Genomic DNA, 12207 nt, shown 5'->3' with positions numbered 1-12207 from the left:
GCCTGTGCCCATGTCTTGTCCCTCCCTCTGCACCCTGAAGCCCTGCTCAGCTGACCTGCCTGCCTCAGACCCCCAGGGCCCCTTTGCCTGGCTGGCCTCCCCCAACTCCTAAGCCCAGGACCCCAGGGCACTGATCCCAGAGCCCCAGCAGCGCCCAGCCCCGAGTTTGGCAGCATCTTCTGAGTGAAGGACTTGCTGGCTGTAACAGAAACCCTCCGGCAGATCAGTCCATGTCCAGTTGGAGCACAGGCCCACAAGCTGGGCTGTCTGGGTTGGAATCCAGCTGCTCCCCTTCCTGCCCTGGGACCTGGGGCAAATTCCTTCACCTCTCTGTGCCCAGTTCCCCATCTGTAAGACATGGGTGGCAATAGCAGAGTTGTGGTGGGATTCCAGCTGCAAAGTCCTTTGAGCAGTGCCAAGCACAAGATAAGAATGTGTTGCTATTATTATTATTATTATATGCCTTTGTGCTCACTTTTGAAGTCTGAGCACTAGTCCTGACCTTTGGCCACCTAGGGGTCCGTGCAGGGGTGAAGACCACGCCCTCTCCTGGCTAGATCCCAGGTGAGCATCCCTGAACTCCTCTGCCCAAGGTGCATCCAGTGCTGACTGGATGAGAGAAGGAAGGGGGACAGTTTTGACGGCAGAAGCCATTCTGTTCCCCCTCTTAGCACATGCACCGCTCCGAGGAAGAACCAAGCAGCTCTTTGCTCCCGGACACGTAGCTCTAGGGAGGGTGAAAACCTGGCCCTGATATTGGTCCACAGAGAGGCCACGGAGCTCACTGCCCAGTCCCTGGAGCCCATCTCTGTTACTGCTCTAAGTCCCTGCCTGCTCCCCAGCCCCACCTTCCCCTCCTCAGCAGTACCCAGCCCCTCTGGTGCCTCAGAAGCATCCACAGCTTCCCACAGGGCTTGTGAGCCTGATTCGGAGGCAGAGGGGTGGGGGCATCAGAATCCGGGCCTGGGGAAGGCCAGCCTTCTGCTCCAGGTTGTGACCATCTTCACTCTTGCCTTTGGCTGTCCCTGTGTATGTGAAACTCACACAGCTCACTGCAGTTTCCGTCTCCTGCCACAAGTCCTCCCCCTGGTCAATATACCAGACTTCTACCCCCTCATCCCAGAACTGTGATTCATCTCCTACCCACCCTAGAACCAATTGTTGGGCCCTCTCCCATTCTCAACCCCAGGAGGCGCTTTGCCCTATTCTCTTCCAGTTCCTGCACTTCCTACCCATCCCCATCCTGCCCACCTCAGCCATCCCACTCCATTCTTTTATTCCTCACCTCTGCCCTGTGGCTCCTCTTTTATCCCCCAGGAGCTGGCCCCATGGAAGACTACCCATCACCAGGGCAGTACTGGGCGGCCACTTGTAGGGAAAGTGGGGAGTCTAGTCCTTAACCACCCTCAGGGCCTTGACATCAAGCCATCAAATCTGCAGGCCCTGGCTTTTGAATGATCTATTACTAATGTTGTTTTTGTTGTTTAGCACTCTCTTATCAAAGAGTTCATTTATTCCTTGCAATAACCCGGCAGTTAGACAGACCAAGTCTAAGGCTTCTCTTGTGAGTCGCCCCAGTTGGGAGGAGTGTGAAGTCCTCCTAACACCTGCTCCCAGACCATCTTGGATTCCTGCTGCCAATTTCAATTAATTGCTATGAAGGATGAGAAACAGGATGCAGAGAAGTTCTATCTTCCCTTTAAGACCAGGAATACCCTGAAGGCATTGCCTGAGGATATCTTAAAGGGAAGGACCACATCTCCTCCACACCAGGACATCCCCAAGCAAGGCCTTGTCTTTCCTTCTATCTTTGGTACTCAGTCCATAGGACTATATTCTATATTAAGACCCCCCGTTGGTGCTTTTTCTGGGTGAGTGACTAGCAGAGAAACCTAGGACTCATTTCCCCCTCTGTCTCTTTCTCTCATGAAAATGCTTTTATTTCGTTCTGGGGATGGCCTGACAGTGGGGCCCTGGGGCCCATCTGCTGGAGGAAAAAGTCAGTGAGGGACAGAACAGCACAGCTGCCAGTCTGGCTAGACCTCCTCTCTGAACTGGAACTCCAGTTCAGAGTTCCAGTTGGAGATGAGTATGGGTGTGATGGGCCTGCGGCTGAGGATGTTGAGGGGTCTCCACCAACTCTCCTTTCCTGATCAGGTTAATACTTGAAAACAACTTTCATCTCTGCTTGGCCTCAGCCCAGTCTTTTCCTTCTGCCCTCCCAGCATGAGTCCTGGAGCCTGAAAGAGACCAGGGTTGGGAGAAGATGTAAGTACGGAACTACTACGGCCTCCAGACCTGATGTCCTTCCAAATCTACTGTCTCAGGCTGTTTCCTCTGGCCCGTCTTCCTTATCTAATAGGTCTAAAGCTGCACTGTCCTTCAAAGTTAACCTCAGACTTCGCCTCCTCCAGGAAGATTTCCCTGAATCTAGCCATGATGCTGTCTCCCTTCTCGGAATTCCTGAAGTCAATAGAGTCTGTACCAGGAAACTGCTGCATGCCATGTGCTCTGGTTAAGCATGCAAGTTATTAGGGCTGTTCACAAATATTCCAGCCCTCCCTCCTCTGGACTCTTGAAAGGGGTCACTCCCTGCCCACTTGAAGTTAGGCAGCGCCGTGTGACTTGCCACATGAGCGGAAAGGATGAGTGTTGCTTCCAGGTGGAAACTTTTAAAGTCAGCATTCTCTTTTCCATGACAATTGTCCAAGTGCCAAATAATAGCTGCTTGGCCCTCTGGCTGACTAGGACAGGCTGAGCACCTGAAGATCTGTGATGAACATGTCATTGTGAGCATAAAAGAAACCTTTGTTGTTTTGAATCAGTAAGATTTTCTAAAGTTGTTTGTGACTTAGCATAACCTGACCTGTCCTATGTGATGCATTATGCGAGCAACCAGGATCTCCCTTGACAAGCTTGAAGTTCAGAAGAAGTTCATATTTTCTCCTAATTTTCATTCAAATTAGAAAGCTTTTGATCCTAACCTGCTAAGACTGGTGGGAAGTAGTCTTTCTCCTGGAGTTCTCACTCCTAAGCATTCCCAGACTGTTTAGTGTTACTATAAAGGAATACCTGAGGCTGGATAATTTACAAGGAAAAGAGGTTTATTTGGCTCTTGGTTCTGCAGGCTGGGAAGTTCAATAAGCATGGTGCTAGCATCTAGCATTTGCTCAGCTCCTTGTGAGGGATTTTGGGCTGCATCACAACACGGTGGAAGGTCAAAGGGGAGGTGGACATGTCTGAAAAGGCAAAGCCCGGGGGGGATCCTGGTTTTATAACAGCCCACTCTTGCAGGAGCGAATCTACTCTCACCAGAGTGAGAACTCACTTATTGCCTTGGGAACAGCACCAAGCCATTCATGAGGGCTCTACCCTCAAGACCCAAACATCTCCCACTAGGCCCTACCTCCCAACACCACATTGGGGATCAAATTTCAACATAAGATTTGGTGAGCACAAATCACATCCCAACGATAGCAGGCCTCTAGGATGGCTTACATGGGTCATTTGAATCTGTCTCCCATTCCTTCTTCTCATCCTCAGTTACATTGGTCTTCCTGTTCCTCCTTTGTTGAATAAATAGATGCTTTCCCAACTCCACAACTGGGACCCTGGACAGGCCCATCTGTTGGTGGACATGCTCACCAAAACCACTGGCAGGGCAATGGTTTTGGGATTACAAAGTGCTGGGATTACAGGCATAAGACACCGCGCCCAGCTGATGATGGCTTTTAAACTGGCAATTTCTGCTCCCCCTGAGACATTCCTCCCCCTCAACACTCCAATCTTACTTTGCACCATCCATGGATTTCTGAAAAGATGCCAGGAAATAGATTGTGGGGAAATTATCCCCTGTTCTGAATTTCCAGTGCAGAGTGCTATGTTGAAGCACATCTTCAGTAAATCATCTCATGAAGTAACACCCCCGCCACCACCCCATTGTACAGATCTGGTGAATTCCTCTAGGCTCTCCCCTCCCCTCCTAACTGACTGAGCTCTCTCCCTCCAGGCTCCTCTGGGTTGGAGGTGGAGGCCAGGTTAGAGAGACCCCCATCATTGAAGGTTTAAAAGGACAATAATGAGACATTTGCCGTGAGGACCTTAGGACCCGCAGGCCTGTTAGTCACAGGCGATGAGTCACCCTGCATTGTTTGTGTTGGTGATCCTTCACAGATGCAGGCAGACTGCAGGAGGAGTTGAGTTCCTCCTCTTGCTCTGGGTGTGTGGACTGGTGCGTGCACATGTGTATGCACGTATGTGTGTGTATCTGTGTGTGTACATACACCCATGTGCTTGGGCCCGCAGCCCAAAGTGCACATCGGACAGCCTATATCTGGGAGATTACTATTTCCTAACGCATTTGGGGTAACAATTACTGTCCTTCAATCAGAAGCTTGTGTGTCAAAGATAACAGGGCACATGGGCTGTATGGGCATCAGTTTCTGGTTGGAATCATCCCTTTGAGGTTGCATGGAGATTTAGGGGCCGTCCACTCAGCACCCCACCCCACTCTTTTTCCCTGGGAAATGCCCTCCACCCACCAGTCCTCTTGGTTACAGCCACAGAGACTTCTGGATCTTGTCCATACAGTGTCTCCCTTATCTGGACATAATTTACAAGGCCAGGAGTGGGCATTAGACATGGAAAATTGGAATTGGGACTACAAATCCAGCCTTGGCCCAACTGCACTGGCTGGAAGCCATGTAAATTGAGGGCTCTGGGTGGCTGTTTTCCCTACTCTGCGAGCTGGAAGCAGAAAGGTGCTGCTGTGAGAGAGAATGAATGCTTAGATGCTCAGACACCCAGAGAAACTGAGCGGGCAGCCTCTTCCTCTGTCCATGCCATTTGTCCTGTTTTAACACCCATCACCTGTCCTGTCTGCATCCTTCAAGATCAGCTCAGGGGTTACCTCCTCAGTGAGGCCTTTCTCTATTTCCCCACGTAGGGCACCTCTTCCCCCTCTGGGTCACCTCCCTCTTTTCTTACCAGTCACATCAAGGTTATTTTTGTTTCCCCCTAGAATGAGCTCCCTAAGGACAAGAACTCTGGCTCTGTGACCTTTCTACACTTAGCAAAATGCATCGCACGTAATGGTGCTCGTAAACGCCTGGGGACTAATGAATCCAAACAGCTGTGTCCTACAGCCAGTTTTGACCTTGTCTCTTTCTGTTCTTTTTAGGATGAAAGAGCCAGGCTTAATCTTGGTCTCTCCTGTCTCTGTGGAAGCCTGAATTCCCCTCGGTTTATGAGGTAAAGAATAGCTGGTCTCCTTCACATGCCTTCCCAACCCTATCCTGGAGAAAGTGAAGCAGGAAGACATCTGCTTTCTACTCCAATGATGTGGCGGCCAGGGGTGACTTCTGGGGAACTCGAATGCTGCAGGCAGAGGGGCTAGTTTCTGAATTGCTTATGACATGTTTGACTACCAGTGACTAAAGTCCCCTGTGGCTGGCATTCTTTAGTTTAAGGAATCGAGGGTGTCTCTTAAACCAGGGATGAGGGCCTTGGAAACCTTCCAAAAAATTTTTATACAATGTGGGTTCACACAACTTTTTACAAATATGAAATCATACTGTACATCCTTTCTTTTGTGACCTATTTTCATTCAATAACATTTTTCATTTTTCATGTTAATAAACCTAGCTGTACATTACTGATACATACAAGTTACTGGTACATTGACATTTATGACGAGTTGTGTTTCCACGGTAAGGTTGTGTCAGAGCTGGATGCATGTGCCCTGTTGTTGGATATTTATCTTATTTGTCATTTTTACGTTGAAACAACGCTATGAATGAATAGTGTTGTCAATGCATCTGGACTGATCATCTCTGCTGGGTAAGTTATTTACAGTAGCATTGCTGGACTAAAGGGTAGACTTTTTTTAAAAAAGTTTTTTGATGCATAACACTGTCAAAAGACAAAATTAGGCTGGGTGCAGAGGCTCTTGCTTGTAATTCCAGCCCTTTGGGAGGTCAAGGCGGGCAGATTGCTTGAGGCCAGGAGTTCGACACAAGCCTGGACAACAAGGTGAAACCCCATCTCCACTAAAAATTAGCCAGGCATCGTGGTGTGAGCCTGTAATCGTAGCTTCTCAGGAGGCTGAAGCACGATAATCACTTGAACTGGGGAGGCAGAAGTTGCAGTGAGCCTAGAACGTGCTATTGCACTCCAGCCTGGGTGACAGTGTGAGACTGTCTCAAAAAAAAAAAAAAAAAAAAAGATAAAAAGATAAAATTACATCAAATCTAGTTTAAAGATCTTCATTTTTTTTATTTGCAATTCATGAATCGGGCAACACCTCTTTTGGAATGAGTGTTCAAAATAGCTGAACAGAGGAGACTGGCTTTATAGACAGAAAAGGGCTGAGGAAAGGAGACACAGTGAACAAAAAGTGGATCTCGGTCATTTTAAAGTTACTCTCTTTATAGGGTTAAAACAGAGGCTTGTTTGGCAATCTGGCTACTATATTTCACTCTCCTGATTTCTGGGAAGGTCAGATAAACAACTTATTTTCGGCTTTCTGGGGTGGAGCTTCAGCACGAGTGACTCCATTTTGGTTTGGTCTGTCCGATCCTAGCACGGGAGCTCAGTACTAACCAATGGGCTCTTCTAAATGTATCTGACAATACCTAACCACCAAGAAAAGATTGTACCAGTGAAACTCCTCCCTCTCCAGCAGCCTATAAGAGTGCACATTCCCTCACACCTGTGCCAACACTGGCCTCTATGATCCTGCAAATGCTTTTAAAGGAGTCAATTCATCTGTCATAAGAAATAAACATTGCCCTCTGCTGCTTAAAATATAGCTTCGCAGAAGAAAATCCAAACTCGCTGGGGAGGGACTGACATCTATCAAATAGATTCTACCACATGTCAGGCACAAGATAGGTCTGCTCTCATTCAGTCCTACAAGGTAGACATGATTGTTCTCATTCAGATGAGCGAGTGAACGCTTAGAGAAGTTGAGTAATTTGTCCAAGGTCACAGAGCTAAGGAGTGGCCAGAGTTAGGCTCTGACCTCATCTAAGGACAAGGTTCATGCTCTTTCTCCATGTGGCTTCTGTCTCTCCATCTATGACACAGAACCGTCTGGCCCCAACCCCCGTCTTCCAGTCTCACTCCTTCCTCCACCCAGCCATGTCCCCGCGTGGTAGTCACACTAGTGCCTTAGAGGAGAGTGTGCCCTGTGTTAGCCCAGGCACTGCTAGATGGTGGAATCAGAGATATTTTAAGATTCCTTATCAGTATTTTCTACCTTGGCAATATTTTACCTATTTAATAAACAAATGGAAGGTTTTTTAAATTTTAAAAAAACCCATTGCCAAGATTCTCTTGGAGAAAAGAGTCTCCTGGAGAGTTTCCTGATGTCCCCCAGACACGCGCGCACACACTCACACACATACACACCACACACATACACACCACACACACAGCACATACCCGTACACACACACCACAGCCACACACATGCACACACCACACACACCACATATGCTACACACACACCACACATACACCACACGCACACACACATACACACCACACACGTACCAGACACACCACACACATATACACATACACCACACACATACCACATATACACCACACACATACACACATAGATGCACACACACATACACAGACACACCACATACATACATACACACACACACATATACACACACCACACACATACACACATACACACCACACACATAGTCCACGCACACCACACACACCACACACATACACACATCACACGTACACACCACATACACACACACATACACATACCACACACACATACACACCACACACATACACATGCCACACACACAGGCACACATACATAGACACGCCACACATTCACATGCCTGCACCAACACCACATACACACACCATACACGCCATACACACCACACACTATACACCATACATACACACCACGCACATACACACCACATACACACACACACTCACACACACATACACAGACACACCACACATACATTCACATGCCTGCGCCAACACCACACCCACACACACGTACACACACCGTACATACACACCACACACATACACACCACATGCCATACACACCACACACCATACATACACACCATACATACACACCACCCATACACCACACACCATACACATATACACTACACATACAGACATACACACACTCACACATACACACACCACACACACGTACACACATCACACACATATACACACCATACACACATATACACACCACTCACACACACCACACACACATACACACCACACACATACCACACACACCACACATACACACCACACAGATACACACACACCACACATACACATATTCACATACATACACACACATATACATACACACCACACACACACAAACACACATACACACACACTACACCACACACACACACACACACACACACACACACACACACACACAGTGTCCGCCTGGGCTGGGTGGGCTACAGGCTATAGGCAGGAGAAAGCAGAGTGCCTCAGAAATATCTTGTGACTTTCAAAGGCCACAAGGGGTAGCTGGAGCCAAGCCCGCCCCAGTCAATTCTCCCACAATAGGCCGCTAGCCTTTGAGCATGTCCCAGAGCTACTGCTGGTCTCTGTCCCCCAGGGCCCTGACTTCCCCCGACTCAGGGCAGCTGTCTCCAGCACAGATCATCCACCAGCCAGGCCCGAGGGAAACAGCTGGAACCAAATGACTGCAGTGCCTGCCGCTAAATGACCAGGCCTTCCAAAATAAGCAAAGGAAAGTCAAGGGAACCAGGACTGCCAGCAGCAACGAGGGAGTCGGCTGAGGGCAGTGAGGTGGGGGCAGAGCCTGGGAACATGTTGCTGGCGGGGGTGGCCAGGGCAGCAACAGGGACTACCCTAAGAAAAGTCTCTCAGCCAAAGGGTAGACACTGGGGAACAGGATGGAGGGCAGGGAATTCCCCAACTATTCCCACATCCACACACATATGCCAGAATGTACACTTTTTTGGAACTTCTGCAATATATTTAAGGCTTAGAGGAAATTAGGCATATATTGGGTGGATATGTAGATGGATGGATAGATGGGTGAGTAGGTGGGTGGGTGGGTGGATGGCTGGATGGATGGATGGATGAATAGATGGGTGGGTGTATGGGTGGATGGATGGATATATAAATGGGTGGGTAGGTGGATGGATGGATGGATGGATGGATGGATAGATATATGGATGGGTGGATGGACATATGGATGGGTGGGTAGGTGGGTAGGTGGATGAATGGATATATGGATGGATATATGGGTGGGTGAGTAGGTAGGTGGGTGGGTGGATGGATGGATGGATGAATGGATGGATGGATTGATGGATGGGTGGATGGATGGATGGATATATGAATGGGTGGGTAGGTAGATGGATAGATGGATGGATGGATGGATGGATGGATGGATGGATGGATGGATGGATATATGGATGGGTGGATGGATATATGGATGGGTGGGTAGGTGGGTAGGTGGATGAATGGATATATGGAGGGATATATGGATGGGTGAGTAGGTAGGTGGATGGATGGATGGATGGATGGATGGATGGATGGATGGATGGATAAGTACGTGAATGGATGGATGGTGGGTGGGTGGATGGATGGATGGATGGATGAGTAGGTGAGTGGGTGGATGGATATATGGATGGGTAGGCAGGTGGGTAGGTGGATGGATGGATGGACGGATGGCTAAATGAAGCAATGAATGCATGCATTTATGGGTAATGAATAAATAGGCCCAGGGTTTTTATTTAGGTCAGTAACACTAAGGTGAATCAAGAGGCATAAATTCATACTTGTTGAATCCTTAATGTCATTTTTTAATTATTCAGGAGAAGAAAATTTTTCTGGCCCCGAAAGTTTGCAGTAGCACTGCTTCTAATACAGCAAAGTCAGAGTGGCCTGAGCCATGACCTGAGCTGGTGAGTAAATTAAGTTTAAATTGTGCAGCTATTCAGATGATGACTAGAGTAGTAGTATAGAAAAAGGTAACCACATTTCTGAAAATAATATTAGGTAAGAAAAGAGTTTAAAAAGTATAAGTGTGTAGAGCTATGCAGAAAACCAGGGGACAGGTATTTTGATGGACCAGGAGACACTACAGGCTTGGATACTAGAAGATCTGTATTAAGCCCCCTTGCATCTCAGACACATCATTGTAATGTCTTAGCCTTACTTCCCACATCTCTGTGAAATGGGAACGATAAGAAAACCTCCCGGCTGGGCGCGGTGGCTCACGCTTGTAATCCCAGCACTTTGGGAGGCCGAGGCGGGAGGATCACGAGGTCAGGAGATCGAGACCATGGTGAAACCCCGTCTCTACTAAAAATACAAAAAATTAGCCGGGCGTGGTGGCGGGCGCCTGTAGTCCCAGCTACTCGGAGAGGCTGAGGCAGGAAAATGGCGTGAACCCGGGAGGCGGAGCTTGCAGTGAGCCGAGATTGCGCCACTGCACTCCAGCCTGGGTGACAGAGCGAGACTCCGTCTCAAAAAAAAAAAAAAAAAAAAAAAAAAGAAAACCTCCATCTCCTGGTTGTGAGGACTGGGTTAGCTCTTATGTATGAAGGTGCTTTGTAAACTGTAAAGCTCAAGTCACATGCTATGCAAAATTACATATGTCTCTGGGTTGAAATTAGAAGGCAACCTAATAAATAAAGTGGTGGGGTGGGGGAAGGGTAGAACTAGCATTCAGGAAAATGCAAATTACAACAAAAATAACACAGCATTTCACCCAGACAACACAAAACAAACAAACAAAAAGCGCACAGAGAATGTCCTCTATGCTTGAAACCTGAAACCAGGTTGGACTGCCTGAACTTTGACCAGGCAGAACTGGGTTGTGGACATGGACCATGGGGCCGTGGGACAGGGCATCTGGAGACAGAGGGCTTTGCTGTCTCCTGCTCCCTGGAAAAGAGCCAGTGAATTCCAACCTCTCACACCTGCCATGCCCATCCCACACTCTCTCCCAAACTTGACTGTTTCAGTGTCCTGAGATCGCCAGGAGCAGCCCTGAAATCACAATGCAGGTGTCTCTGGTTCCACTCCAGGGCTCTTTCCAGGGAACAAAATCCACTCGTTTGTCAGCAATTGGCCATTTTTTTCTGGGTCAGTAGGTGTCTGTGCTGCATTGGAGCAGTAGACCTGGCCTGGACCAACTCCAGATGCTCGTAAGTGCACCATGCTGTCTTGGCAGGTGCCCTGCTGCCCCATCTCCAGCTGCTACCCTGATCCCAGCACCAGCTCTCTCTTTCCCAGGCTCCATTCCCCCAGGGAAAGGGGGGAGGATCCTCCAGGGGACACCCTGCTCCTGAATGCAGGCGGCCCTGGAAAAACACTTGGAAAAGAGAAACTGACTCTGTGACCTGGCCAAATAGCTTACTTCCTCTGATGCATGCTTCCTTATCTGTCAGTACGAAGAATAATAAACATTTTATTCCCAGGTCCAACTCCACACAGGGTTGCAGATGAGGTGAGGAGGCAGGCTGGGAGTTGTGGGCCATTCAGCCTCAGGTGGGAGGAGGGGCAGGCCTTGTCTGGACTGTGTGCTGATGCTGGCGGGTGGACAGGGAGCCTCGGCAGGTCCAGGGCATGGGCTGGAAATCCTGCAACACCAACCCTAACTCACAGCTGTTTGGAATTCGGTTCCCAAGCATTTACTCTGCCATTGCTGCCAATGAACTGTGTGCTGGTGCATGTGTTTGGGCCCCGTGGAGTATGGGGGAGGCAATGGAATGGAAAGCAGCGGTCAGGTGGCTGAAATGAGCCATCTCTCACTATGCACCAGACTTACCCATTTATTACTTCACTTAACCCTCATCACAACCTCAAAAAGTGAACATGCTCACCCCCTTTTACAGACAAGGATGCAGAGCCCCATTCTAAACTTCAACCAAGGGATTGGGTCTGGGAAGAGATGCTCGCCAGGGCCTCTGGGATCCCGGCTGAGTCACCTGGCCTGGATGTCCATTTCATATCCTCTCTGTTACTCATTGACCGAGAATATGACTTAAATCCCTGTGGGCAATAGCCACTAGGCTCATGAGGAAATGGATAATGACTGTGACGCAGAAACTAAAAGCCTCAATTACCCTTCATGACCGAAGCATGGGACTTTTCTAGAGAGAGAAATTTTTGCCTCATAAATTGCACTTG

The sequence above is a fragment of the Symphalangus syndactylus genome, chromosome 14 (genome assembly GCF_028878055.3).
Source record: "Symphalangus syndactylus isolate Jambi chromosome 14, NHGRI_mSymSyn1-v2.1_pri, whole genome shotgun sequence".
Lineage (NCBI taxonomy): Eukaryota > Metazoa > Chordata > Mammalia > Primates > Hylobatidae > Symphalangus > Symphalangus syndactylus.
Note: the sequence above shows the minus strand (reverse complement) of the source record.